Here is a 23,880-nt window from a genome sequence, read left to right on the forward strand (position 1 = left end):
AAATTCTTTCTCTTGTATTCACTGCGTAGGTTCCGGACAAGATGCATGACTTCTTTTGTTTTAGTTTATTCACTGGAGTCATGATAAAAATGTTGATTCATGATTACAATCCCATAAACATTTTTTAAAAATCTTTTTATTTGTTATTAGATAGAGACAGAGAGGAATTGAGAAGGGAGGGAAAAGAAAAAAAGGGAAAGGAACAGAGGGACACTTGCAGCTCTGCTTCAGCACTCGGGAAGCTTTCCTCCTGCAGGTGGGGACCAAGGGCTTGAACCCAGGTCCTTGCACACTGCAAAGTAAGCACTTAACTAGGTGCACCACTGCCTGGCCTCCCATAAATCTTTTTTTTTTTTTTTTTTTTTTTTTTTTTACCAGAGCACTGCTCAGCTCTGGCTTATGGTGATGTGGGGGATTGAACCTAGGACTTGAGAGCATCAGGCATGAAAGTCTCTTTGCATAACCATTATGCTATACCCCCACTCCATAAATCTTTATAATATATATTTTTGGTAAAATTTTTTTGTTACATGATCCAAAGAGAAGTGAGCTTACTGTTTTTTTAAAAATTGCACAAGGCCAGCAGCTGGATGATAGCCCACCAGGTAGAGCATGTATTTTATCATACTTGAGGCCCCAGGTTCAGCTGAGCCCTGGCACTAACTGGGAGCACCATGCAAAGGGGAAAGTTTAAAGTGGTGGAGCAGTGCTGTGGTGTCTCCCCCACTCTTTCTCCCTCTCACCCTCTATCTGGAAAAGAGAAAGAGACAGAGAGAGAGACAGAGAGAGACAGAGAGAGGGAGACTCCTGTGAGCAGTGGAACTGTACAGTTGTGAAACTCAATTGATAGAATAAAATAGAAACTGGGGGCTTACCTGGTCAAGTGCACACATTACAGTGCACAAGGACCTGGGTTCAAGGCCCCAGCCCCCACCGGAAGCGGAGAAGCTTTACAAGTAGTGAAGAAAGTCTGCAGATATCTTTCTCTCTCCCTTTCTATCCCCTCCCAGTGTCTCTCTGTCTCTATAGAAAACAACAACAACCACCATATGTAGTTGGATAGCTCACTGGGTAGGGTGCGTGCTTTGCCATGGTGTGGCCCAGGTTTGAGCCCTGACCACATATTAGTTGTCAGAGTACTATGGGATGCTTTGCTGCTGTGATCTTTCTCTGTCTCTGTCTCTCTCTATCTGAATGCAAAAGTGGTCCAGGAGCTACACACACACACACACAATGGCCTGGGAATTGGCTTAGTGGGTATAACACAGGAGTTGCCTGAGTGCCCAGGTTTAATTAATTAATTAATTGATGTTGTGGAACCTGGGTCTTGCCATTGTGTGATTTCACTGCTCCCCCCCCACCCGTCCCCCATACAGATACATAGAGAAAGTGGCATCAGGTCACTGGAGCTTCTTCCAGTGCTTTAGCACCTCCTGTGAGGCTCCAGAGTTTGAACTTGGGCCATGTGCATGGCAGGATGTATAAGCCTTAATTGGTGAGCTATCTTACCAGTCCAAGGAGACCCTAGATTTTTTTTTTTTTTTTTTATAATAACTACAACAACAAGGGCAACAAAAAGAAAATAAATTATTAGTGTGGTCCGGGAGGTGGCGCAGTGGCTAAGACATAGACTCTCAAGCATGAGGTCCTGAGTTCAATCCCAGCAGCACATGTACCAGAGTGATGGCTGGTTCTTTCTCTCCTCCTATCTTTCTCATGAATAAATAAATAAATTCTTTTTTTTTTTATTTAAGAAAGGATTAATTAACAAAACTATAGGGTAGGAGGGGTACAACTCCACACAATTCCCACCGCCCAATCTCCATATCCCACCCCCTCCCCCGATAGCTTTCCCATTCTCTATCCTTCTGGGAGCATGGACCCAGGGTCATTGTGGGTTGCAGAAGGTAGAAGGTCTGGCTTCTGTAATTGCTTCCTCGCTGAACATGGGCGTTGACTGGTCGGTCCATACTCCCAGTCTGCCTCTCTCTTTCCCTAGTAGGATGAGACCCTAGATTTTTATTCTTAGCACTGAGTAGGCCTAAGCAGTGCTTTCACCACTGTCTCATGAAATAAATAGCAAAAGATAAATAGTAAGACTTTTGGGGGGGCGGGGCGGTAGTGAACTGGGTTAAGCGCACATGGTGTGAAGCACAAGGACTGGCACAAGGATCAGGTTTGAGTTCCGGGATCCCCACCTGCAGGGCGAGGGGGTGGGGTCGCTTTGCGAGCGGTGAAGCATGTTTGCAGGTGTCTGTTTTTCTCTCCCGCTCTCTTTTTCCCCTCCTCTCTCAGTTCCCCTCTGTGCTATACTACAGCAGCAGCAGCAGCAGCAGCAACAATAATAGCAGCAGCAGCAGCAGCAACAATAGAAAAAGGATAGCCTCCAGGAGCTGTGGATTTGTAGTGCAGGCAAGAAGTCCCAGCGATAACCCTGGAGGCAAAAACAAAAACAGAGAAAAAAAAATTTTTTTTTTGTAGGCACAGGATTTGTATGTCTGAGGTGCCAGAGGTCCCAGGCTCAATCCGTGGCACCACCATAAGCAAAAACACTGAGGTACTGTGGTCTGTCATAAAATAAAAAGATAAATCAAATCAAAAGTGTTCTCAAGATGTATGAAAACTGTTTACACATATCTCTAGACATATTAATTCTTTGACTAGTCTGGAGGTGTTATGTAATAAAATGTATATACCATTTGACTTCCTCCAGTGTGATAGTGGTTGGGCCCAACAATGCAGGCACACTATCCAGGTGAGCCACCTTGCTGACACACACACACACACACACACACACACACACACACACACACACACACACACGTGGTGCCAGGGACTGAACTTCCAACTTTACGCTGTGAAGTCTTTCTCTGCAGATAACTGACTATATTTCTTCTAGGGAGTTCCTGAGTAAATGATCCAAATATGCAGAATGAGTAACTACCTAGAGTAGATAGAGTGGGGGAGGCTAGAAATTTAGCTTTATTCTTAATTTTTTTTTCTTATAGGGGGATAGAGATAAGAAGAAATTTTAATAGAATGGCTTGAGGGGCTTGGTGCCTGTACTACGAATCCACGGCTCTTGGAGGCCATTTTCTTTTGTTGCCCTTGTTGTTGTTGTTATTGTTATTGGATAGGACAGAGAGAAGTCAAAGAGGAGGGGAAGACAGACAAGGGAAGAGAAAGACATATGCAGACCTGTAGTCCCTGTAGGTGGGATGCCGGGGGCTTGAACTGGGATTCTTTTTTTTTAATCTTTTTAATTTTTTTATTATTTATTTATTTATTCCCTTTTAAAAATATTTATTTAATTTATTTATTCCCTTTTGTTGCCCTTGTTGTTTTATTGTAGTTATTATTGTCGTCATTGTTGTTGGATAGGACAGAGAGAAATGGAGAGAGGAGGGGAAGACAGAGAGGGGGAGAGAAAGATAGACACCTGCAGACCTGCTTCACCGCCTGTGAAGCGACTCCCCTGCAGGTGGGGAGTCAGGGCTCGAACCGGGATCCTCATGCTGGTCCTTGTGCTTTGCGCCACCTGAGCTTAACCTGCTGTGGTACAGCCTGACTTCCTTAATCTTTTTTTTTTCCAAATATTTATTTATTCCCCTTTATTGCCTTTGCTGTATTTTTATTGTTGTAGTTATTGTTGTTATTGATGTTGTCGTTGGATAGGACAGAGATATGGGGCGAGGAGGGGAAGACAGAGAGGAGGACAGAAAGTTAGACACCTGCAGACCTGCTTCACCACCTGTGAAGCAACTTCCCTGTAGGTGGGTAGCCGGGGCTTGAACCTGAATCCTTATGCTGGTCCTTATGCTGGTCCTTACGCTTTGCGCCACATGCGCTTAATCCTCTGCGCTGCCACCCGACTCCTTTGAACCAGGATTCTTACGCTGGTCCTTGCGCTTTGCGCCATGTGCACTACCGCCTGGTCTCCCTTTCTTCTTTTTTATTTATTTGTTTATTTATTTCCTTTTGTTGACCTTGTTTTTTATTGTTGTAGTTATTATTGTTGTTGTTATTGATGTCGTCATTGTTGGATAGGACAGAGAGAAATGGAGAGAGGAGGGGAAGACAGAGAGGGGGAGAGAAAGAGAGACACCTGCAGACCTGCATCACCGCCTGTGAAGGGACCCAGTACAGGTGGGGAGCTGGGGTGGGTGGGTGCGAACCAGGATCCTTAAACTGGTCCTTGCGCTTTATGCCACGTGAGCTTAACCTGCTGCGCTACCTTCCCACTCCCCCTTTCTTCTTAAGGTTTATTTACTAATAGAAAAGGAGGCGGGGAAGGGCAAGTGGCAGGAAACCAGATAATTACTTTGATACATGTGATGCAGATATTGAACTCAGGGCTTCATGTTGCGACTCCAATCCTTTATACACTGAGCTACCTCTTCGGGCCGCTTAACGTTATTTAAATTAATTGTTACTTAATTTTAACCAGAGTACTTTTTAGCTCAGCTCTGGTTTATGGTGGCCCCGGGGACTGAACCTGGGGACTTAAGAGCTTCAGGTATAAGTCATTTTGTAAAAACCATTAGGCTATTTCTCTGGTCCCCTAGATCAGTTTTTACATCTGGGAAAGAAGTGGGCATTTACCCACCATATCGTCCATTTTTAAAGAAGATTTATTTCCTGATGAGAGGTGGGGGACAGAGTCCAGCAGAACATCACTCTGGCACTTGGGATGCTGGGAATGAACTCAGGACCTCATGCTTGCAAATTCAACCCTCTACCATTGCAGTCATCTCCCAGGCAGGCCACGTGATCTTTTGCCATATATATACCACAAATAAATTCACTGCACGTTATGTTTTATTTTGGGTGCAGCAGTTACTGGTCTAATGTGAAAATCTATTTTGCAAGTGTTGAAGTCACCTTACAGTCAAGTCATTCTCCAAATGTTGGGTGAATCTGGGAGACTTATTGGGATTAAGATGGACCGAGGCTCCCAGTGGATCTGAACAGGTGGCCTGAGCCCTGAGTCAAGGGGAGCGTCAAAGGGGACGACTGCTTGCGCAGTGTGCGTCCAAGGGCAGAGCTTGTGCCGGCCGGGGGCGCCAGCAGGTAGGGGGCGTCGGCAGGACCCGAGAGGCACACAGGCAGCGGGGACGCGCGGGGCGCAGGACGCGCTGACGACGACGCCCGACGTGGTGACGTCGCGCGCAGGCCGCAGAGGGGGGCGGACTCTTGGCCTTTTCTTTCCCTTCTGCTCCCCCCCCCCTCTTCTCCCTTTCCGGGTTTGGTTCCACCCTTTTCTCCCCTGCTCCCCCTCCTTCCCAGGCCCCTTTCCCTCCCCCGCCCCAGTCCCCCCGCTCCCCCGCCCGGGGCCCCGGGGGAATCCCCGCGGAGAAGAGCCCGCCCCCAGAAGCGCGCCGCCGCCGGCCGTGGTGGCCGAGCCTCAGCCGAGCGGCCGTGGGCCTGGGCGGCGGGCGGAGACGCGGGCGCCCTCCCCGCTACGGCCCGCGTGAGGTGAGGCCACCTCCCGGCCGAGGGGGCGGGCGGCGCGGGCGGCCCGTGGGGAGGGGGCGTGGCGCCGCGCGGGCGGGCGGAGGGCCGGGCCTCAGGTGCCCGCGCCGGAGCTGCCCGGGCCGGGGTCGGGGCTGCGGTCCCGGGAAGGACGACCCCGAGGCGAGCAGGCGAGAGGCGCGGAGGGGGCTCGGGCCGGAGGGCGGGGGGCCGCCGCCACCTGTGGCCTGTCTGTGGGACCCAGACTCTGTGGCGCTCCGGTCGAGCTCGGGAGGGACTCGCTCACGTGTTTCTCGGGTCTCGGTTTCCCTCGGAGCTGTGAGAATGGCCGGGAACGATGTGCACGGCTTCCGGGGCGCTTACTACGGGCGCGGGGGTTTGAGTTGGAGCAGATGGGGAGGTGTTTCGGGAGCATCAAAGTCGGGCCTGCACCGGGGGCAGTTCACTCACACGCCTCGCGAAAACTCCTGTAGATTTTGGTCTTTCTGTAGAGCAGGCATTTCCATTGACCATTAGCCTAGAGACGCTGCAGGAGGGTTATTACCTTCAAGTGAATTGATCCTGAGCAGTGTTGAAGGATGACCTAGTAACAACCCCACAGGATCATCGAGCTAAAGGTGTGAATAATTGAGACTCGGGTCCGGCTGGATGAGAGAGAGAGAGAGAGAGAGAGAGAGTGTGTGTGTGTGTGTGTGTGTGTGTGTATTTCAAAAAGACTTTAGTAAAATCCAGAAGACCGATTCCTGTCTGATGTTGGTAGGCAACATGGAGACAGGGGAGGAGGGAGGTGACAGGTTCACTTCAAGAGCTTGATAGATTCCTAATATTTCATTGTATCTTTGAGTAGTCAAACGGGCATCAATCAGTTTGAGACTCCTCTTTTTAAATATTTCTCTAAGAAACTCCCCCAACCCTCCCCCCAACACTATTTTTCTACCTTTGTGGAAATGGAGCATCCAAACAAAACAAAAACTAGTTTAAATCAATAGTGATGGAGAGCGATCCGTTAAATTAATTCAGATATATATCCTGTTGCTGTTCTCAGGAATGAAAGAAGAGATGCATTTTTATTTTTCTTGAAAGTCTGAAGAACTGTTAAATTTTAACTGCTGTCTGCATGTCCCTGATATTGATCTGTACTGTAGATCTTGATAATTGGCAATAAAAATTTACAAAAATTGTCCATATAAAACTAGGGTTTGTGGTATTTTATTTATTTATGTTTTTATGGAAAGAGATTAGGTGAGAAGATGGCATCTTTTCTCTTTCAAGATAAAAACCGGACTTTTCACTTGCCTTTGAAGAGCTAGATCTGTAGCGGCCTTTTGACCCCAATATTATTACTGCCCCCAGGCTGCTCTTTTAGTACACCAGACACACTGAACATCTTAGGGGCCATACACTCATTTCCCAGATCATCTTGGATCACCTTTTCTGTGGCGCACATGGTTGAGCACACGTTGCAATACTCAGAGATCCAGGTTTGAGCCTCTGGTCCCCACCTGCAGGGGTAAAGCTTTGCCCGTGGTGAAGCAGTGCTGCAGATGTCTCTCTGTCTCTCTAACTCTGTCATCCCCATCCCTCTCGATTTCTGGCTGTCTCTATGCAATGAATAATTAAGGATTAAAAAGAAAGTTTCATAGCCTTATCCCCTTCACCTTCAGCCAGGTCTTCTCTCAAATGCCACTTTTGGGAGATTATCTATATCTATATACCTATATCTAGCTATGTCATCTATATCTATTTTTTGCCTTCAGGGTTCTTGCTGGAACTTGGTGTCTGCGCTAGGAATCCACTGCTCCTGGAGGCTATTTTTTTTCCTTTTGTTGCCCTTGTTTATTGTTGTTACTGTTGTTGGATAGGACAGAGGGAAATCTAGAGAGGAGGGGGACAAGGGGAGAGAGACACTTGCAGACCTGATTCACAGCTTGTGAAGAGACCCCCCTGCAGGTGGGGAGCCGGGGGCTTGAACCGGGATCCTTACGCAAGTCCTTGGGCTTTTTGCCATGTGCACTTAACCCGCTGCGCCACTGCCCAGCCCCCTCTTGGGCTATATTTTAAATTGCAGCCCCCCCCCCCCCCCCAGTTACATAATTATTCTATTTCTCTGCTTAAGTTTTCTTAACTTCTGTTCAGCCTGTGTAGTTAAATCCCCATTAGGAAAGTGAGCTTGCAGTGGAGATGGAGAGGGGTGGACTTAGAATCCTGAGACTACCTGTTAGATTCTTGGCACCATGTGTGCCAGACCAGTGCTCTGGCTCCTGTCTGTTTCTTACATCTGAAAGGATCTCATATGAAACAGATCTTTTAGAAAGTGAGCTTCTTGAAGGCAGACACTGTTGTTACTTAATGTGTCCTTAGCACTTAGCATAGCACTTGACATATAGTAGAGCTCAAGAAACATGCTAACTGTATAAATAGGCGTTGTATTCTTGAATTGTTATGAATTCAATTCAATTGTCATGGATTTCTGATCATGATTGCTTGTCCTTGGAGGTATGGAATGAATTTTTCACTAGGATTTTGCAAGGTACTCATAACTGAGCAGGCTGATCCCATTTTGAATTTTTTAGTAAATTGAAGATGAATTCGGGATGTGTATTTCTGTCAGTTCTTGGCACATTTTACCTTTAACTGACAGAAGTCTTAAAAATGATTATTTTAGATAGAGATGGGGGGGGGGCCAGGATAAGAAGGAAAGGAAGAAAGAAAGAAACCACAGCACTGAAGCTTCCTTTTATGTGGTGGGGCGCCGGGCTCAATCCTGAGTCACACATGGCTAAGTAGTATAATATCCAAGTGAGCTATTTGCTGCCGGCCCCAACAGAAGGCTCGAATAACAGCACTTTGAAGGCAGGGAGTGTAGAGATATTTGGTGCTGGTTTTAGAGGAAGAGTATCTGAGCACTCGTGGAGCTTTTGAATCTACTGTTTTAAATTCTTCACTTAAGGCTTGTTTACATCCTCGATAATACAGGTGCCATATATATAGATTCCCTCCCCCCCCCCCTTTGGGCTCATATCTGAGCAGGAAAGTCCCATTTTGATTTTTTTAGTAAACTGAAGATGTTAGTATTTATAGTACTGGTTTTGTGAGTGAGACTTTCCCTCTAATCAAGTGAGAACAGTAGACATTGAAAACTCTGAGAATATTTTTCTCTAACAATGATGGAATGTTCACTTCTTAGGAGCATCTTTTTTCTTTAAAACCAATTTATAGGATATTTTTAGTAACTAAGCCTATTTATATAGTCTGAGGATAAAAGGAGCACCCCCTCTGGGTCATACTTCATTTATGTTTTCCTTTCTGCTTCTTGATTGGTGCCTTTTCTTTTTCTTCTCTTCATTGACTTTCTGGCTAGAATAACCTAGGTGGATTTGCTCTTTGGGGCCCTCCTGGTTTCTATATTTCAACTTAGGAAGGCAAAGGTTGTGTATGTGTGCTTGTAATGGTGGATGGTGCCTTCAACAGTTTATGGGACTATAGGTGGCAAAGGTAGGTTTTTGCTTGAACCTTTGCTGGGACATTGAAAGCTACAGGTATTTTTAAAAATATTTATTCCCTTTTGTTGTCCTTGTTTCCTTTTTATTGTTGTAGTTACTATTGTTGTTGTTGTATAGGACAGAGAGAGGAGGGGAAGACAGAGAGGAGGAGAGAAAGATAAGACACCTGCAGACCTGCTTCACCACTTGTGAAGCGATTCCCCTCCAGGTGGGGATCTGGGGGCTCGAACCAGGATTCTTATGCTGGTGCTTGTGTTTTGCAGCGTGTGCTTAACCCGCTGCGCTACTGCCCGACTCCCAAGCTACAGGTATTTAAGAGAATGGTTTGGGGGTGGGGAGGGAGAATTGGGAATATTACATCTATGAGGCTGGATCTGGTTCTGATAATATTAGTGCAGAAAAATAATAGTATCAGAAGTGTAGTAGTAGGGGCCAGGAGATACTTGTCTAGTAGAGCACACAATTTACCCTTCGTAAAGAACCAGGTTCAAGCCGGTCAGCCAACACATGAAAGCACCATGCAAAGGGGAAGCTGCATGAATGGTGGAATGGTGTTGTGATATTTCTCCTATCTCTGTTGCTTGTGCTCTAAAAAAAAAAGTGCTCTGGGAATGGTGAAATCAAGCAGACACAAAGTACCAGCAAAAAAATCCTGGCTGCATAAAGCAAAAACAAAAAAGTGTGTGTTTGTATTTTATTGCCACCATGGTTATTGCTGGGGCTCAGTGCCTGCACAACAAACCCACCACTCCCAGTAGCCATTTTTTCCCCCCCCCTTTATTTGATAGCACAGAAAAATTGACAGGAGGAGGAGGAGATAGGGAGAGAGACAGATACCTGCAGTGCTTGTATCACCACTTATGGAGTTTCCCCTTGTAGGTGGTTCACGGGGACTTGAACTCAGGTCCACGTACATGTTAATGTGTGTGCTTAATCAGGTGTGCCACCACCAGGCCCCCCAAAGTGGTATATTACTAGTTTCTGTTTTTTAAGTTTATGGCATAAATTAGGTAGATTGATAGCCCCCACCCCCTTTTTAAGCTTTGATTTGTTGGAGGTGGGTGATATTATTTATTTATTTTTGCCTCCAGGGTTTTTGCTGGGGCTCAGTGCCTGACCATGAATCCACTGCTCCTGGAGGCCATTTTTCCCCCTTTTGTTGCCTTTGTTGTTGTAGCCTTGTTGTGGTTATTATTGTTATTGTTGATGTCGTTCATTGTTGGATAGGACAGAGAGAAATGGAGAGAGAAGGGGAAGACAGAGGGGGAGAGAAAGACACCTGCAGACCTGCTTCACTGCCTGTGAAGCGACTCCCCTGCAGGTGGGGAGCTGGGGGCTCGAACCAGGATCCCTACGCGGGTACTTGAGCTTGGTGCCAAGCGCGCCTAACCCGCTGCGCTACCGCCCAACTCCCAAGAATTTATTAATGAGAAAGAAGGAGAGAGAGAAAGAAACAGAATCACTCTGGTACATATGCTGCCAGGGACCAAACTCAGGACCCTATACTTGAAGAGTCCCAATACCTTATCCACTGCAGCATCTCCTGGACCACTCTGTTGTCTTTTTAAAAATTCTTTCACCGGGAGCTGGGTGGTAGCGCAGCGGGTTAAGCACACGTGGCGCAAAGCGCAAGGGCCGGCGTAAAGATCCCAGTTCGAGCCCCTGGCTCCCCACCTGCAGGGGAGTCGCTTCACAAGCGGTGAAGCAGGTCTGCAGGTGTCTATCTTTCTCTCCCCGTCTCTGTCTTCCCCTCCTCTCTCCATTTCTCTCTGTCCTATCCAACAACAACAACAGCTATGACAACAATAACAACAACATTAAGCAGAACAACAAGGGCAACAAAATGGGAAAAATAACCGCCAGGAGTAGTGGATTCATAGTGCAGGCGCTGAGCCCCAGCAATAACCCTGGAGGAAAAAAAAATTCTTTCACAAGGTTTCTGGGCAGTTTTTCTCAGGCCCAGAAAGGAAAACATCACCTTATTATATCCTCATCTCTTACAGTTAATACTGAATTCTGTACACGTTTGTTGTACATAACAGTTTCTAAATGAAGCATAGCTTCTTTCTTTGCTAAGTGTCTTCATAAACTCAAGAAAAGTTTCTAGGAAAAAGCAGATTTTGTGGAAGAGATAAAAGATGCATTTTAATTATTTTGATACACGTTTCAAGGTAGTGCAGAGGAAAGAATGTTGTGAAACTTTTTAATATTTTTATGAGAGAGATGGAGAGAGAACACACATACAGACACTAGCATTGCTCAGCTCTGGCATACTGGGGGCTTGGTATCAAACTCAAGTATACAAGCCCTCTGCTTTATTGCACTGGGCTATCACCTTGCCCCTGCTTGTCTGTTTTAAGGGTTTTCTATGCTTCCTTGTAAGTTTGCATAAAGGACTCCAAATGGAATATGCTACCAGCTTACAAGGAGGAAGAGTATATGTGTTTGAATATAGTTGGTGTGCTTGTTTTTAGAGGCCTTAATACAGGTGGCGTCTGTATTTCCCCTCAGTTGTATTCTCACTTTCTGGATCTCGAAACATTGCACTTCATGGTCTTGCCATGGTTGCTAATTTAACATTAATTTTTAAAATAGAGTTGAATATTTGCTTTTAGAGATAGGTGAAGCTTTTGGAGGTATCTCTTTTTAGTTTAGTTTACAATAATGCTTCTTTATAGATTTTTAAAAAAATATATTTTATTTTATTTATTTATTCCCTTTTGTTGACCTTGTTGCTTTATTGTTGTAGTTATTATTGTTGTTGTCGTCGTTGTTGGATAGGACAGAGAGAAATGGAGAGAGGAGGGGAAGACAGAGAGGGGGAGAGAAAGATAGACACCTGCAGACCTGCTTCACCGCCTGTGAAGCGACTCCCCTGCAGGTGGGGAGCCGGGGTTCGAACGGGGATCCTTATGCAGGTCCTTGTGCTTTGCGCCACCTGCGCTTAACCCGCTGCGCTACAGCCCGACTCCCCTTTATAGATTTGTTAACTTGAAGTATAAATACTTGAGATCAAAGTGGATTCCTAGATTGGCTTCTTTTTTGCTTTTCCCGCCTTTTGTTACTTTTTTTTAATTGTTGTTGTAGTTATTATTGTTTTTATTGATGTCGTCATTGTTGGATAGGACAGAGAAATGGAGAGAAGAGGGGAAGACAGAGCGGAGGAGAGAAAATAGACACCTGTAGACCTGCTTTACTGCTTGTGAAGCGACTCCCTTGCAGGTGGGGAGCCGTGGGCTCGAACTGGAGCCTTAAGCTGGTCCTTGCGTTTTTGCGCCACGTGCGCTTAACCTGTTGCACTACCTCCCTACCCCACCTAGACTGGCTCCTATATTGTACTCCACCTGTACTTTGCAGGTAGTATAGAAGAGACACAAAGAGGTATCTGCAATTATTGGCATACTTTTTATGTGGCTGGGATATATTTACACATGTTTGGCAGTCACAGCAAACTGTACCTCAAAGGACAGCCTGTATTAAACATGATAAAATCACCAATCTCTCAGAAATATTCTCCAGTTCTGTTAAATAAAAGTTAAATATCTTGGGAACACTACAGGTAGGAAACTCCATGAGTGGTGAATTGGTGCTACGGTGCCTTGCCTTTTCCGTTTCTCATCTATTTAGATGAAAGAAAAGAAAAATATCAGTCCTTCTTAGACTCTTTCATGAAATAAGAGGAACAAACAGCTCTAAATAAATTTTCACAAAGGTGGTATAACTTTGACATTAAAACAGGACCAAGAATCTATTTAAAAAGTTACAGGGCGGTAGTGCAGCAGGTTAAGCGCACGTGGCGCAAAGCACAAGGACCGGCCTAATGATCCCTGTTGGAGCCCCTGGCTCCCCACCTACAGGGAAGTTGCTTCACAGGTGGTAAAGCTGGTCTGCAGGTGTCTATCTCTCTCCCTCTCTGCCTTCCCCTACTCTCTCCATTTCTCTCTGTCCTATCCAACAACAAAGACATCAATAACAACAATAATAACTACAACAGTAAAACAATAAAGACAACAAAAGGGAATAAATAAATTAATAAAAAACTTAAAAAAAAAGTTACAGGGAGTTGGTCGGTAGCGTAGCGGGTTAAGCGCAGGTGGCACAAAGCACAAGGACCAGAGTAAGAATCCCAGTTCGAGCTCTGGCTCCCCACCTCCAGGGGAGTCGCTCACAAGCGGTGAAGCAGCTATACAGGTGTCTATCTTTCTCTCTCCTTCTCTGTCTTCCCCTCCTCTTTCCATTTCTCTGTCCTATCTAACAACGACGACATCAATAACAACAGTAACAACTACAACAATAAAGCAAGGGCAACAAAAAGGGAATAAACAAATAAATAAAAAATTACAGGCCACTATCCTTGATGAATATAATAAATTTCTTCAGTGGAATATTAGCAAACTAAATATAATAATTAATTGAAAGGATCATATGCCATGATCAAGTAGACTTTATTCCATTTATATTAGGGAGCATTCAGTATCTGTAAATCAGTGTGATAACTGCATTAACAGAATGAAGGATAAAGATCATGATGACTTCAATAGAAGATTTTTGATATCCATTTATAATGGGAACTCTGTAAAGTGCACATAAAGAGATTGTATTTCTACATTATAAAGGCCATGTATTACAAGCCTGTAGCTAACATTGTATTTGGTGAAAAAAACAAAATTTTTCCTTGTCCCTTTTATTCAACTAATATTAGAAGTTCTAATTGGAGCAGTTAGGCAAAATAAAGGTATCCAATGGAAAGGAAAAAGTAAAACTATTTGTGTTCAATGTACTATTTCTTTTTTTTTATATTTATTCCCTTCTGTTGCCCTTGTTTTATTGTTGTAGTTATTATTGTTATTGATGTCATCATTGTTGGATAGGACAGAGAAATGGAGAGAGGAGGGGAAGACAGAGAGGGGGAGAGAAAGATAGACACCTGCGTACCTGCTTCACCGCTTGTGAATCGACTTCCCTGCAGGTGGCGAGCTGAGGGCTTGAACCGGGGTCCTTAATGCCGGTCCTTGTACTTTGCTGCCACCTGTGCTTAACCTGCTGCGCTACCGCCCAACTCCCAAAAATTACTCTTTAAAATTTAAAAAATATTTATTTTGGATAGAGACAGAGAGAAATTGAGAGAGAATGGTATATATATATATGTGTGTGTGTGTGCATATATATATGTATATATATGTGTATACATATATATATGTATATATATATATGTATAGAGAGAGAGGGAGAGAGAGACACCTGAAGCACTGTTTCACCACTTGTGAAACTTCCCCTGTAGGAGACCAGAGGATTGAATTTGGGTCCTTTGACGTTGTGATGTGTGCAGTCAACCAGGTATGTGCCACTATTGGTCCCAAATAGTTGATTTTTAAGAAGAGAAAGAGGCTAGAGCACTGCTCTTGCATGTGCAATTCCAGAAACTGACCCAGGGTCTCACACCTACAAGTCTTATGTTCTACTTCTGTGCCACCTCCTGGCCACTAAGAGAATAAATAGATCTTAAAAAGTCCTCATCACACAGTTGGGCGGTAGCGCAGTGGATTAAGTGCAGTGGGTTAAGCGCAAGGACTGGCATAAGAATTCCGTTTCAAGCCCCTGGCTCCCCACTTGCAGGGTAGTCGCTTCACAGGCAGTGAAGTAGGTCTGCAAGTGTCTGTCTTTCTCTCCCCCTCTCTGTCTTCCTCTCCTCTCTCCATTTCTCTCTGTCCTATCCAACAACAATGACATTAATAACAACAACAATAAAACAGCAAGGGCAACAAAAGGGAGAAAATAAAGTCCTCATCACACACACACAAATTATGGTTCTAAATAGTACATTAGAGATCCCAGATTCAATTCCTGAACCCTCCATAAATCAGATTTGAGTAGTGCTCTATTAAAAAAAAAATGAAAGAACTGGAAGTTGGGCAGTAGTGCAGTGGGTTAAGCGCACGTGGCGCAAAGCACAATGATAAGGATCGGGGTTTGAGCCCCCGGCTCCCCACCTGCAGGGGAGTCACTTCACAGGCGGTGAAGCAGGACTGCAGGTGTCTATCTTTCTCTCCCCCTCTGTGTCTTCCCCTCCTCTCTCCATTTCTCTCTGTCCTAGCTAACGACGGCAACAATAGTAACTACAACAATAAAAAGAAACAAGGACAACAAAAGGGAATAAATAATTTTTTTTTAAATGAAAGAACTATATGGTGACAGTTTTTAATTGGACTTACTGTGCCAGTCAGTATGTACTGTCTATACATACTAAGTTATTCTGTACACCTGAAATTTATGTTATTTATGTTACAGCTTAAAAGAAAGAAAGAAAGGAAGATTCTGGGAAGGTAGACCAGATTAGGAGGTAGCATTAGAGTACCTGCCTTAGATGCCTGAGATTCTGGGTATAATCTTTAGCACCTCAAAGAACAATAAAGGCAAGAATGAACTACATGAATGGTGGTGAAATGCTTTGCGTTCTTTTTAATTTTCAGAAAGAAAAAAAGAGAAAAGATGCTTTGCTATTTGAACAACAAAAATTCCACAATATCCAAAGCAATGTATATATTCCATGCAGTCCTTATCAAATTTATATGGAATCACAAAGTTTCCAAATAGCCAAAGCAACCTTGAAAAAAGGAGGATAAAGCTGGAAAAATTACATTCCTTGACTTTAAGTTACATTACAAAGCTATAGTAATAAAAGCAGTGTGGTACTATATTCAAAAAGTCAGAACATGAAACAGAATTGACAGCTCAGAAATAAACCTAGATGTGCATATATTGTCAATTAACTTATAATAAAGGAGCCAAGAATAGACAATGGGTAAAGAACAGTCTTGGGAGTCGGGCAGTAGTGCAGCGGGTTAAGCGCACGTGGCGCAAAGCACAAGGACTGGCGTCAGGATCCCGTTTGGAGCCCCCGGCTCCCCACCTGCAGGGGAGTCGCTTCACAGGCGGTGAAGCAGGTCTGCAGGTGTCTATCTTTCTCTCCCCCTCTCTGTCTTCCCCTCCTCTCTCCATTTCTCTCTGTCCTATCCAACAACGACATCAACAATAATAACTACAACAATAAAACAAGGGCAACAACAAAGGGAATAAATAAATAAATATTAAAAAAAAAAGAACAGTCTCTTCAATAAGTGGTGTTGGGAAAGCATGCAAAAGAATAGAACTACACCACTATCTTGCTACCATAAACAAAACTTTATTTAAAATGGGCTAAAGACTTGTATATAAGATACAAAAACCACAGAACTAAGAGAAAGCATGTAGTAAATTCATTGATATAAGTCTTGGGGATTTTCGCATTTGACAACAAAAACAAAAGCAGCGAAAGCAAAACCAAAGACCAGGGGATGTATCAGACACAAGCTACGCTGTAAAGGAATGCTGACAGAAATGAAAAGAAACAGAGTAAGTGAAGGAACATATCTGCAAATAATTTTTGATAAGGGGTTGATATCTAAAATACTTAAAGTTCATACAACTCAGTAGGAAAAAATCCAGACTAAAAAAATGGACAGAGGAACTTCATAGACATTTTTCAGAAGACTGACAGATGCTCAAAACCAAATTATTAACACTATCTCTTGATACTTCTTAGAATAGCTATTATAAAAAAGAATAAACAACAAATGTTGGCAAGATTTTGGAAAAAAAGGAATCCTTCACTACCATCTTTCAGTAATTTTGCCAAAATGACCAAGGTGAAAGAGGAAAGACACCTGCTGTATGTTTTCAACATCTTTTTAGAAAACGTGGAGTCATTCTTTTGGCCACATAATACAAATCTGTAAGAAAGGTAATAATAGGGGGTCGGGTGGTAGCGCAGCGGGCTAACCTCATGTGGCGCAAAGTGCAAGGACCGTGTAAGGATCTGGGTTCGAACTCCCGGCTTCCCACCTGCAGGGGAGTCACTTCACAAGTGGTGAAGCAGGTCTGCAGGTGTCTTATCTTTCTTCCCCCTCTCTGTCTCCCCTCCTCTCTCCATTTTCCTCTGTCCTGTCCAACAATGACAACATTGATAACATCAATAATAACTATAACAATAATAAAACGGGCAACAAACGGGAAAATAAATATATAAAAAATTTTTTTAAAAATCTTAAAAAAAAAAGAAAGGTAATAATATCGATAGGGCTGGGGGACTGACTAAAAAGGGATGTCTCAGAAATATACCATGGCAAAAGTGGAAGACTAATGTTAACCAGCATATAGTTGGTGCTGTTATAAACAAGTGAAGAGAAATATTCGTGCCAACAGAATTGGCGCTTTTCTGTTTTCTTGATCCTCCTCCTCCCCTCCTCCTTCTACTTCTGGGGCTGGGGGAGAGAGAATGAAAGAGACCACAGCACTGAAGCTTCCTTCAACGTGGTGGGTCGCACACATGGCAAAGCAGCACACTGCCCAAGTGAGCTAGATCCCTGGCCTCCAGAATTAGTGTTTCTGTTGAACATAGTAAGCACTCTAAGAGTTGAGATAATTTCCTGAAGCATGAAGGAAATGATGGGGGCTGGGGTTGGGGGAGCCAAAAGAAAGGTAGGTACATGGGTTGGATTGAAACACCAACCTGCTTCATCCAGAGAAGCACAGCTTATGAGAACCGGTAGAATGAAGCCTGAGCTGCTGACACCCAGCCCTATGAATTCACAGCATAGAGGATTAACAAAATTCCTTAGGCCTTTTGAAAGAAGTGTTGGAGTGAATATAAATAGATCTAGTCACTAAGGAAAAACAATATGGAGCTTCTGAAAAAAATTAAAAGTGGAACCACCATGTGATCTAGTAATTCAACTTATGGGTGTTTATCTGAAAGAAACAAAAACATCAAAAGAATATCTGAGGATGGGAAGATAGCATAGTGAATGCCTGAGGCTTTGAAGTCCCAGGTTCATCCCCTGTTCCAACCTAAACCAGAGCTGAGTGGTGTTCTGGTTAAAAACAAACATACATACATGCATACAAATGAACAGGTGCTGTTAACATCTACTGATGACCCTTGCTTGGCCTGAGTAAGTTTTCACATTGGTGTTTGCAAAGCACTGGTTTTCAGGGTCCAGGTAGTGAATGAGTGGAGCATCTAGTTGAGTGCACACATTACAGTGCACAAGGACCCAGGCTCAAGCCTCTGGTCCTCATCTGCAGTGGGAGAGCTTCATAAGTGGGGGAGCAGGATTGCAGGTGTCTCTCTGTATCTTTCCTTCTCTGTCTCCCCCTCCTCTCTCAATTTCTCTCTGTCTCTACCCAATAATAAATAAAAATATTAAAAAACAAAACAAAGTACTGATTTCCCTGTTCCTTCTACATCTTCTAGTTGACATTTTTTAATATTTATTTTCCCTTTTGCTGCCCTTGTTTTTCATTTTGTAGTTATTGTTGTTATTGATGTCATCATTGTTGGATAGGACAGAGAAATGGAGAGAAGAAAAGACAGAGAGGGGAGAGAAAGATAGACACCTGCAGACCTGCTTCACTAGTGAATCGACTCCCCTGTAGGTGGGGAGCTGGGGCTTTGAACTAGAATCCTTACTCTGGTCCTTATGCTTTGTGCCATGTGCGTTTAACCCGCTGCGCTACCGCCTGGCCCCCCTAGTTGACATTTTATAAAGAAGTCCTTTGGTGGGGGAGCTATATATATTTTAAATCTTTCATATTTTTAATTTATTTATTAGCTAGAGACAGCAGTTGAGACAGGAAAGGGAGATAAAGAGAGACACCTGCAGCCCTGAAGCTTTCCCTCTGCAGGTGGGGGTCGGGGGCTTGAACCTGGGTCATTGCGCATTATAATGTGTGCTCAGCCAGGTGCACCACCACCAGGCCATGGGTAGCTAGATTTTTTTGTTTTAATATATATTTATTTTTATTTTTCTAAATTAAAAAAATACTTATTTTTGAGAGAGATGCAGAGAGAGACACAGAAACACCAGAGCACTGCTCAGCTCTGGCTTATGGTGGTGCGGGGAACTGAACCTGTGATTTAGGAGCTTCAGATGTGAGAGTCTGTTTGCATAACCATTATGCTGTCTCCTGCGCCCCGGGAGCTAGATTTTAAAAAAATATTTAAGTAGTGAGTCCGGTGGTAGCGCAGCGGGTTAAGCGCACATGGCGGGAAGCGCAAGGACTGGCGTAAGGATCCGGGTTCGAGCCCCCGGCTCCCCACCTGCCTGGGAGTTGCTTCACAGGTGGTGAAGCAGATCTGCAGGTGTCTATCTTTCTCTCCCCTTCTCTTCCTGTCCTCTCCATTTCTATCCTATCTAACAACGACAACATCAATAACTACAACAATAAACAACAATGGCAACAAAAGGGAAAGTAAATACATGAAAATAGTAAAAAATATGTAAGTACTTTAAAAAAAGAAAGGTTTACTCTATTATGACCAACATTAAAAATACAGTGCTTGGTATTAAAACCGTAATTTGGTCAATGGGAGTTCAAACCTACTCCTACGTTCTTTTGACTTATTGCTAGTTAGGTTTTGTGTACATTCGTACAGTCTACCACAATACAAGATATTTTAGATTTTATTTTTATTATTTTTTTTTTTACCAGGACAGTACTCAGTTCTGGTTTATGGTGGTGCGGGAGGTTGAACCTGGGACTTCAGAGCCTCAGGCATGAGAGTCTCTTCTCTTTTTTTTTTTTTGACTCCAGGGATATTGCTGGGGCTTGGTGCCTTCACCATGGATCCACTGCTCCTGGAGGCCATTTTTCCCATTTTTGTTGCCCTTGTTGTTGGATAGGACAGAGAGAAATAGAGGAGGGGAAGACAGAAAGGGGGAGAGAAAGATAAGACACCTGCAGACTTGCTTTACTGCCTGTGAAGTGACCCGCCCTGCATGTAGGGAGGGGAGGACTGGGGCTCAATCTGGGATCCTTACACTGGTCCTTGCGTTTTGTGCCATGTGCGCTTAACCTGCTGTGATACCACCTGGCCCGGCATCAGAGTCTCTTTGCATAACCATTATTGCTATCTACCCCTGCTTGATATTTCAGATTCTGTTTGTTCCAGACCAGAATAAGTTTTTGCAAGGAATCCCGATTCCTTCAGTGGAGAATGATATCTTTAAAAGAGCACTACCTCTCATTCTTGATTATCTACTTGCTATCTTTATGGATTCTACTATTTCCAAGGAGGGGCAGAGCAAGGGAAGAAAGAGAGTGGAGTCTAACCTCAGACCTGTGTCTTGATGACTGAAGGTCTAGATTGAATTGTTCCTCAGAATGAAGTGAGTTGTAAGCAGCTTTGGCGACCTTGTCTGGGGATGGGCACTGCACAGGAGATTGACATTATTTTTTTAAATGTTTTATTTATTTATTTATTTATTTATTTATTTATTTATTCATTCATTCATTCATTAATTTGTTAGAGACAGCCAGAAATTGAGAGGGATAGGGGGGATATAGAAAGACAGATACCTGCAGCACTGTTTCACCACTTGTGAAGCTTTCCCCCCCTGCAGGTGGGGACAGAGGCTTGAACCTGGGTCCTTGTGCATTATAACAGGTGCGCTCAATCAGGTGAGCCACCATCTGGCCCCGATTGGCACTATTTTTTCCCCTTAACTTGATGATGTATGGAGGTAAAATTAAGTTTTTTTTGTCCTTACTATCATTCAGCAAAGTTTTTTTTTCCCTTTCCTGTGGCATAGTCACTTAATTTTTTTCCTGCTCTATATGTTCTGTTGTCTGAACTAAAATTCTATCTAAATACTTATAAACTTGACTTTTTTTATATTTTGAAACCTGTTTGCATTCATCTGAATACTGGTTTTATAGGCTAGGAGACTTATGTCAAGTAAGGTTGTGAATACACAAGTTAGGTAGTGACTGTTCAATCTAATATATTGAACATTCCTATTGAACTATAGTTTTGCTACTTATGAGGTCTGGTGTTCTAGAAAATCTAAAATAGGTGGTCCGGGAGGTGACATAGTGGATAAAGCATTGGACTCTCAAGCAGGAGGTCCTGAGTTCAATCCCCGGCAGCACATGTACGAGAGTGATGTCTGGCTCTTTCTCCTCCTATTATTTCTCATTAATAAATAAATAAAATCTTTAAAAGAAAAAGAAAATACAAAATAGAATTAGCCTTAGAATTAAAACTTGGTATACTATAATCAGTTATGGTCCAATTCTACATGAAATGATAATGTACTAGTTACTACAAAACATTTTGTATAGGAAGTGAAATCCTCTAAACCTGTCTATCTATGTATTACTTTGATATTAAAACATAAATAAGCTATAAGGAAAATGGTATACTGTTAATGTGTTAAAATTTATATATTGCCTCCAGGGTTATCACTGGGACTTGGTGCCTGCACTATGAATTCACTGCTCCTGGTGGCAATAGTTTTTTATATATATATATTTTTAAAATATTTATTTAATTTATTTATTCCCTTTTGTTGCCCTTGTTTTATCGTTGTAGTTATTATTGTTGTTGTCGTTGTTGGATAGGACAGAGAGAAATGGAGAGAGGAGGGGAAGACAGAGAGGAGGAGAGAAAGATAGACACCTGCAGACCTGCTTCACCACCTGTGAAGCGACTCCCCTGCAGGTGGGGAGCCGGGGTTCGAACTGGGATCCTTATGCCGGTCCTTGTGCTTTGCGCCACCTGCGCTTAATCTGCTGTGCTACAGCCCGACTCCCCATAGTTTTATATTTTATTGGATAGGACAGAGGGAAATTGAGAGAGGAGGGGTAGATAGAGAGGGAGAGAGAAAGATATCTGCAGACCTGCTTTGCCACTTGTGAAGCATCCCCCCTGCAGGTGGGGAGCAGGGGCTTGAACCTGTATCCTTGTGCAGATTTTTGTGCTTAGTACTACGTGCACGTAACTGGATACGTCACTGCCTGGAGCCTGTGTTAAAATATTGTATTATTTACTTTATGCCACTAGACTTTACTGGATAGGTACAGAAACTGAGAAGAGATGGGGAGATGAGAGCGAGAGAGATAGACAACTACAGCACTGCTTTACTACTTGAGAAGCTTTACCCTGCAGGAACAGTGGGCACCTAGGGCTTGAACCCAGCCTCTTGCACTAGGTAACATGTGTGCCAACCAGGTGCACCACCACCTGGTGCCTGCTTTAAAATATTTAAAATTTTGGGGAGTTGGGCAGTGCGCAGCGGGTTAATGCACATGGCGCAAAGCGCAAGGACCGGCGTAAGGATCCCGTTTCGAGTCCCCGGCTCCCCACCTGCAGGGGGAGTCGCTTCACAAGCAATGAAGCAGGTCTGCAGGTGTCTTTCTCTCCCCCCTCTTTCTTCCCCTCCTCTCTCTCCATTACTCTCTGTCCTATCTAACAACGATGACATCAATAACAACAACAATAACTACAACAAGGGCAACAAAAGGGAAATAAGTAAATATAAAAAAAAATTTAAAAAATACTTAAAATTTTTTCTATTACCCCTGTGGAAGAAATATAGGACATATTTTTTGGGGAAAATTGGTCATATTCAGAGTCATAGATAATAGGTTGCCATTACCAACCTATCAGATGATTACATGTCTTATATATTCTTTTATATGGATGACTGCTTAGAGATTACTTAAGAAATTAGCTGCCTGGCAACATAAAAATGCAGATATTAAAATGAGTAGCATTCCTGTATTCCTTCCAACTATTTCTATTACTTGGATAAATTTAGAACTGTATGCAACTCTTGAGAGCTGAAATCTCTGGGGATTTTAATAGTCAAGACAGACAATATCCAGCCTTTTAGAGTAAGAAAAAAAGTAGCTTCACATTAATTTTTGCACTATCACCTAGACTAATTAAGACACAACACCTAATGAAGTCAAAAAACATTATGAGAATTTTGTTTGCATCTTACTGAAAACATTTTGGAGCCTAGGCTCTGGGTGGTGAAAGGGATATATATTTTTTTCACTCTTGAGTGAACGGCTGGAGGGCATCACTGTCCTTTCCCCAAATTATACTTGATAGGTACAGTTCTGATTTTAGTTAAAAAACTTCGTTTTAGCACTGTCAACAAGTACTGTTACTTTTTAACTATTTTTATCAGAGCACTGCTCAGCTCTGGCTTCTTGTGGTACAATGGATTGAACCTGGAGTTTTGGAGCCTCAAACATGAGAAGCTCTGCATAAACATGCTGTCTTCCTCACCTGCTTTGTTTATTTTTGTAAAAAATATTACCACAAAATCATTAGAATAGCCATAGTTGGGTGGGGGGAGATAGCATAATGTTATGCAGAGACTCTTTTTTTTTAAAAGTTTTTTTAAAAAATATTTATTTTGTTGCCCTTGTTGATTTTATTGTTGTAGTTATTATTGTTGTTGATATCATTGTTAGGACAGAGAGAAATGGAGAGAGGAGGGGAAGACAGAGAGGGGGAGAGAAAGACAGACACCTGCAGACCTGCTTCACCACCTGTGAAGCGACTCCCTGGCAGGTGGGGAGCAGGGGGCTTGAACTGGGATCCTTACGCGCGTCCTTGTGCTTTGTGCCACCTGCGCTTAACCCGCTGTACTACTGCCCGACTCCTGCAAAGAGACTCTTACACCTAAGGTGCCAAAGTCCCAGGTTCAATCCCCCACACCACCAGAAGCTAGAGCTGAACTGTGCTCTGGTTAAAAAAAATTAGAATAGCCATAGTTTTGTTTATATTATTATTATTATTTTTGCCTCCAGGGTTATTGCTGGGGCTCAGTGCCTGCACTACAAATCCACTGCTCTTGGAGACCATTTCTTCCCATTTTGTTGCCCTTGTTGTTATTGTTACCATTGCTGTTGTTGTTGGATAGGACAGAGAGAAATGGAGAGAGAGAGGGAGAGAAAGACAGACACCTGCAGACCTGCTTCCCTGCCTGTGAAGTGACCCCCCTGCAGATGGGGAGCCCGAGACTGAACCCGGATCCTGGTCTTCATTCTTTGTGCCATGTGTGCTTAA

The 23,880-nt window shown here is 43.4% G+C and overlaps 1 protein-coding gene across 43 annotated transcripts in view; it reads left to right on the forward strand.

Annotated features, from left to right (window-relative positions):
* Positions 1 to 5,201: 5,201 nt before the first annotated feature.
* The window catches only part of R3HDM2 (R3H domain containing 2), a 165,870-nt gene continuing 147,191 nt past the window's right edge, over positions 5,202 to 23,880 (forward strand). For 31 of the 43 annotated variants that reach the window (XM_060195064.1, XM_060195066.1, XM_060195063.1 and 28 more), the window contains exon 1: positions 5,337 to 5,475. The gene's annotated coding sequence lies outside the window, so the exon portion shown is untranslated. Of the gene's footprint in view, positions 5,476 to 5,565; positions 5,643 to 5,945; positions 6,090 to 9,238; positions 9,284 to 23,880 lie in introns of those variants that run through there. The other 12 variants (XM_060195070.1, XM_060195076.1, XM_060195078.1 and 9 more) reach the window with 10 other exon arrangements.

Source organism: Erinaceus europaeus, chromosome 7 (genome assembly GCF_950295315.1).
Source record: "Erinaceus europaeus chromosome 7, mEriEur2.1, whole genome shotgun sequence".
NCBI lineage: Eukaryota > Metazoa > Chordata > Mammalia > Eulipotyphla > Erinaceidae > Erinaceus > Erinaceus europaeus.